Raw genomic sequence first — 6,000 nt, 5'->3', positions numbered from 1 at the left:
AAATGGCACTCTTCTTTATACAACAATGCTATGTTCACGATGATCCGAGCCTATCACAATTTGTTTTATTATTATATTTTGTTGGTTTTCCTTGATTCTAGAGGTTTACAATAAAAGAAAGAGTGAGAACAACCTCTTGGAAAAATGATTTGATAGGAATTTTTTCTTGACTAGTTCACCGGAGGTGAAAGGTAGAGGGAGAACCTAGTGGTAAAGGGAAGGGAAAATATGTAAATGTGAAAAGAAAAGATATGATGTGGTTGTGGAGCCATGCACCCATGATTCAAGGGTCATGAGTGGCTCATATCATCATGGCTTTGGAGCCATATGATGATTCAAACAAATGGGACCCAAGTGGAAGACTTGGTAAAGGAAGGAACCAGACACATGATTTTGCTGAATTTTTAAAAAATACATCCACTCCGATCCAAGAAAAGTTGTCTTCCTCAAAGTTGTAGCTGATGAGCTGAAGATTTTCATTCTCTTACCTATGTTAATTAAGAGAAATCTTTTATATATGTGTGAGAGTGCTTGATGTGATCTTGGCTAATCCTTGAGTGGTTGTTTGGTAATCTACATGCTATTTGTGTTGGGAGTGTTTGAAGTCATCCATTCCTTGTACACACACTAAGGTTAATGCTTCATTCATAGTGATCTCTCTCTCTCTCTCTCTCTCTCTCTCTCTCTCTCTCTCTCTCTCTCTCTCTCTCTCTCTCTCTCTCTCTCTTTGTGTAGCGGTCCTAGCCCACGCTTCCAAGACTAGGTGGTGCCCTTATCTCATTTCCCTTGTGGCGCAATGGAGTTTGTTTTGGTGTAGAGGCCGCCATTCCAAATTTCCTTCGTCATAAATTGGTGCCCCCACTGAGGAGTTCTCAAGAAGCGCTCTGTCAATCCTATGAAGGAAGATCCATCAAATTCTTCGAGACTTCCACTATGGTCTCCCCAAGAAGCTCGAGAAAAGAAGCGTCTTTATCGACAAACGGCACGTATGCGGGTAAAGAGAGTTAACTACACACACCCTTCTTTGCTTCAAGGAAAATCTTGTAGTCATCAAGTCCCTAGGTCAAAAAATTGTGTTGAGTGCTTTGTGGCTAGTGTGAAGACACTTCCTTTGAAGCCTCGACTTCAGGTGGTGAAAGCACTCTCAAACTCGGGTATTAACAAGTTTTTGGAGGGGGAGCTACACATCAATGGGGTGCGGTATTGGCAAGAGGCTACATATGGTGATGCACTCCAACTACTACTAGCAAGAAGGCTCAAGGTGGTTGAGAGGGTAGCCGTCGAACCCTATGAACTCTACAAAGCTGAAGATGGTCACACCAAAGCTAGGCTAATCACTGGTGAGCAAATTCTTCGCATCTCTCAAATGGTGGGATCCAAGAGAGCTCAACTTCAATGAAGTGCTTCATGGAAGTTTGTATTTAATGCACCAATGAATAATCCCATTTTCTACAACTTTCAATCAGTTCAGAATATTAGGGTGAATGTGCGCATTGATAGAAAGATTTTTTTCCAACAAAGATTGGTCTTCTATTTTGGAGTTGAGAGGTTGAGAGAGATATTGTTGTCCCCTGACCCTATAATATTTCCTATTTTGGAGTATAATGTATCTTTTGATGTTCACATCTTCATCTTGCTTTAAGCATACTCCATGAATCATAGGGATTTATATGGACCTTTCCAACCTCTTGCTAGACAAACTGTGCATATAATAGCTAGCACAAAGCTTAGGTTCCAAAACATCATAAGGAACTTACTAGGCCCTCGTCGTCTAGCTGAGATTAATGCATCTATCAATCCATTTATTCTACCCTTAATAAGATATGATTTGGGCCTAGACGTTTTCATCTTTGTGCTGTATTGAGAGGAAGGCAACCCACTTTTATGATGGCTTTCCCAAAATTTTTTGGGCGTAGTGGGGAAAATGCTGGGGATTTTTTAGATAACTTGGAGATGGCTTTCCTTGTCTCTGGGAGGGATGACGAAGCATTGAAATTGAGAGCTTTTCCTTTGGTGCTCAAAGAAGAAGCTAGGGTATGGTTCCAGGCTCTAGATCCAACCCAAAGAATTAATTGGGAGGGATTGAAGGCGGCTTTCCTACGAAGATTTCAACGAGCCAATTCGGCAGAAGAACTATGGCAACAGCTTCTGGCCCTTCATCAAGTTGACCCTCATGGTTATGCAACCTATGAGGAAGGTTTTCTGAAACTTTGGGGGCAATGGTCAGACTCACTAAACCCTGGTGAGCGAGCTCCCAATTGCCTCCAAAAGGATCGATTTATCTCAGGTTTGTACCCCTTGCTAAGGGAGAAGGTAAAGAGAAAATTTCCAAATGCTTTTGAAGATGCCTTAAGAATAGAAAGATTCTCTATCAAGCCCAAGCTGGCCAGCTAGCTTTGGGAGGCAATATCACAACTATGGAAGCTTCTCACATACCTCCAAATGTGCCTAATGCACCAGACCTCAATAGAGGTCAACAAGAAGATATGCTCCAACAAATAAACAATCTCACAAACCAGCTAGAGGGGTTGAGAGTAAATCTTGTGCAGGGTGCAAGAAGGCCTATTGAGGGAAATGGTGGGAATCGACCACCAATGCGACGTCAAGCAAGGGAAATGTTGTGTTACAATTGTGGGGAAAATGGCCACGGAATGTATAATTGCCCTCATCCCAGAAGATATGACTACCCTGTCAGAGGTCCTCGACAACAAGTAAGTCCTCCCCGTGCTAGAGCTCAAGCACAAGAGCAACCGCAACCTCAAATTTTGCAGCCACCTCGTGCTCAAGCTCAAGCTCCTGCTACTCAACCAAATGTGAGCATCATAAGGATGGAGGAGGTCCTCAAGGGCAGAAGCAACCAGGAAGAAATAGCTAAAGGGAAGATGAAGATAGATGAAGTGGCTACAATGCCTATCAAACGTGTGCGTGTCCAAGATGAAGTAGGTAAAGAAACAAGCAAGGATGCAAGCAATGAAGCAAGTACATCTCGGGCAACTAAAGATGAAGCCAAGAAGAGAAAGACCCGTACTAGGTCTCAAATTGACATCTCTGATTTCCCTATGGGATCTCGGACACAACCTTATGACTTGACAGCTGATGTGAGTTCTCAAGGACCAAAGATTACTTAGCCACAACTACTTCATATCTCCCCAAAGCTTCGACGACAATGGTCAAAAATGGTGAGCACGAGGGCAAAGCGAAGTAAGCTAGTAAGTGTAATCAAAGCATATGGTCTCAAGGATATAGTGCCTTTGGTGGAGGCTCAAATCAAGGGACAACGGATTCCAAAAACTTACATTGACAGTGGAGCAGAGGTTTGTGTCATGACAGAGAAGCTAATGCATCAATTGGGTTTAGAGGTAATGGAATCATCAAACTTTAGGGCAAAAATGGCCAATAATGTCTCTGTCACTTGTGTGGGTGTAGTGAAAGCTTTGAGAGTTTATGTTTTTGGAATCACTACAGAGGTTGATGCTTATGTGATGCCAGTAAAGGGAGAAGGATACCCCCTTATTTTAGGACGACCTTGGCTCATGGGTATAGGAGCTAGGCAAGATTGGGCAACAGGAGACTTGGAGTTGAGGCCTCGCATGGGTGGCCATAGTCGGAAGGTGGTTTATAACCTAAAGAATGGGCGACAAGAGAACCTTGAACTAGAGACGTCAGCTGATGAGTGGAGCTCAAGTGGATGCTCCTCATCCATGGACGAGGAAGAAAGTTCAAGTGAAGAGAGTGATAGCACTCTCGAAGTCATGGGCGTCAACATAAAGGAAACTACCTCATCAGAAGACAACCCAAGGATCCAAATGGAGAATGTGTGGGATGCCAGCCTAGAGGAGATGTTATCCAAGGATATAAAGGAAGAAGAAAGGAGGGTTATGTAAATGTTCTCAAGAAGCATGCATCATTGTTTATTTCTGATTACACTCACATTACAGGTGTCACTGCAGTGAAGCATCATATCCATCTAAAAGAAGGGAGCAAGCCAGTAGTACAAAAACTAAGAAGATTAGGAGTTGTGCAACAAAATGCACTGTTGTCTAAGGTGAAGAGACTCTTAGAAGCTGGATTCATATACCCAGTAGAAGATTCAGAATGGGTCTCCCCAGTAGTGGTGAGGCCAAAGAAGAATGGTAAATGGCGAGTATGCGTGGATTACAAGCCACTAAATGCTGCAACAAAGAGGGACCACTTCCCTCTCCCATTTCAAGATGAGATTCTAAATGAAGTAGCAGGCCATGAGAGATACACAGTGTGTGATGGCTACTCTGGCTACTTTCAAATACGCATTGCAGAGGAGGACCAGAAAAAGACTACTTTCATCACACCATGGGGATGTTTTGCATTTCGAGTCATGCCTTTTGGTCTCACCAACGCTCCAGCCACCTTTCAACGATTCATGAACATGGTCTTCCAACCTTACTTTGGTAAGTCCATAAGGGTTTTCATAGATGACTTTTGTATTTACAGCTCCAAAAGTATGCATCTTGGCAAGATTGATGAAGGATTTACTCGTTTAGCTAAGCTGGGTGGACAACTAAACAAGGACAAATGTCACATTGGGGAAAGAAAGGTTACACTATTAGGGCATGTAGTGTCCATTGATGGAATCGAGGTAGATCCTGAAAAGATAGAAACATTGCTAAATCTACCTTCCCCAACTTCCATCAAACAATTAATCTCTTTCTTGCAAAAGCTAAGATATTTGAGTAGATTCATACACTTACTCTCCCAAGTGATATTTCCTCTACAACAGCTGACTCGTCAAGAGACGCTTGTTTGGAGTGAAGAAAGTGATGGGCATTTTAGAGAGATTAAAAAAATGTTAGGGTCACTCCCTGTAATCCTCCAACCTTGTTGGGAAGAAACATTCTTTGTAAACCCTAGTGTGGGAGAAGAGGCCATTGGTGCTGCCCTCCTACAAAAAGATCCAAAAACATCCTTTATGAGGCCTGTGTATTTTGCTAGCCGCCTCATGGAAAACACAGAGAAGGCCTACACCCTGATGGAACAGCTAGTGTTAGCTCTCATGTTTGCGGTAACCAAATTTCGACCATACTTGCTGCCAAAGAGGTTTGTAATTATCACTGTGGAGGATATGTTTCCCTATGCACTACAACATATGGAAATCTCTGACAAAATAGCAAAGTGGGTGGTGCGACTTCAAGAGTTTGATTATACAATACAGGTTGAAAGAACGACTCGAGCATGCTTAGCCGACATTTTAACAAACAAGTGCTATGAAAAAGTTTTCCATTTGAAGAGAAAGGAACTTCCACCACCTCCAGCTCCAGAGGCTTTGGTCAATGCTTATAGCCTCTACTTTGATGGAGCATACAAGAGAACCAAGGATAAGGCAGCTGCAGGCATCGTGGTCTTATCTCCATTGGGAGAGAGGATCCATGGTGAAGGGATCACTCTAGAAGATGTCCACTCCAACAATGAAGCAGAATATCATGCTCTAATTCATGGCCTTTGTTGGTGCCTCGATAATTCAATTAAGAGATTAAACGCTTTTGGTGACTCCATGCTTTTGGTAAGGCAAATGCAAGGTACATGGGCTTGCAAAAATGCCCGTCTCTCTACTAAAATGAGAGAAGCCAAAGCTCTTATGAGGAGATTTAGGGAGGCACAAGTACATCATGTGCCAAGAGACCAGAACAAGGATGCAGACCACCTAGCATCATCAAAGTTAAATGAGTCAATAGTGGGAGCAGTGGCCATCAAACTTCCACTTCAGCAAGGCAAGGAGGACTTGGAAGATATTATGCACATTTTGGAGCAAGGAGAGGCTCCTAAACACCTAAATGGAGGGGAAAGGCGATGGTTAGCTAGGAAGGCTACCAGGTATCGCATAGTAAATGATGACTTGTATTGTCTTGGTAAGGATGGTGTGCTTAGGAGAGTGCCTTTGAAGAGTGAAATTGAAGAGATTTTAAAAGCTTGTCACGATGATATGTGCGGAGGACACTTTGCACACGACGTCACTAGTAGAAAGGT

This window comes from Adiantum capillus-veneris, chromosome 11, assembly GCF_014529385.1.
Source record: "Adiantum capillus-veneris isolate H3 chromosome 11, ASM1452938v2, whole genome shotgun sequence".
Lineage (NCBI taxonomy): Eukaryota > Viridiplantae > Streptophyta > Polypodiopsida > Polypodiales > Pteridaceae > Adiantum > Adiantum capillus-veneris.
Note: the sequence above shows the minus strand (reverse complement) of the source record.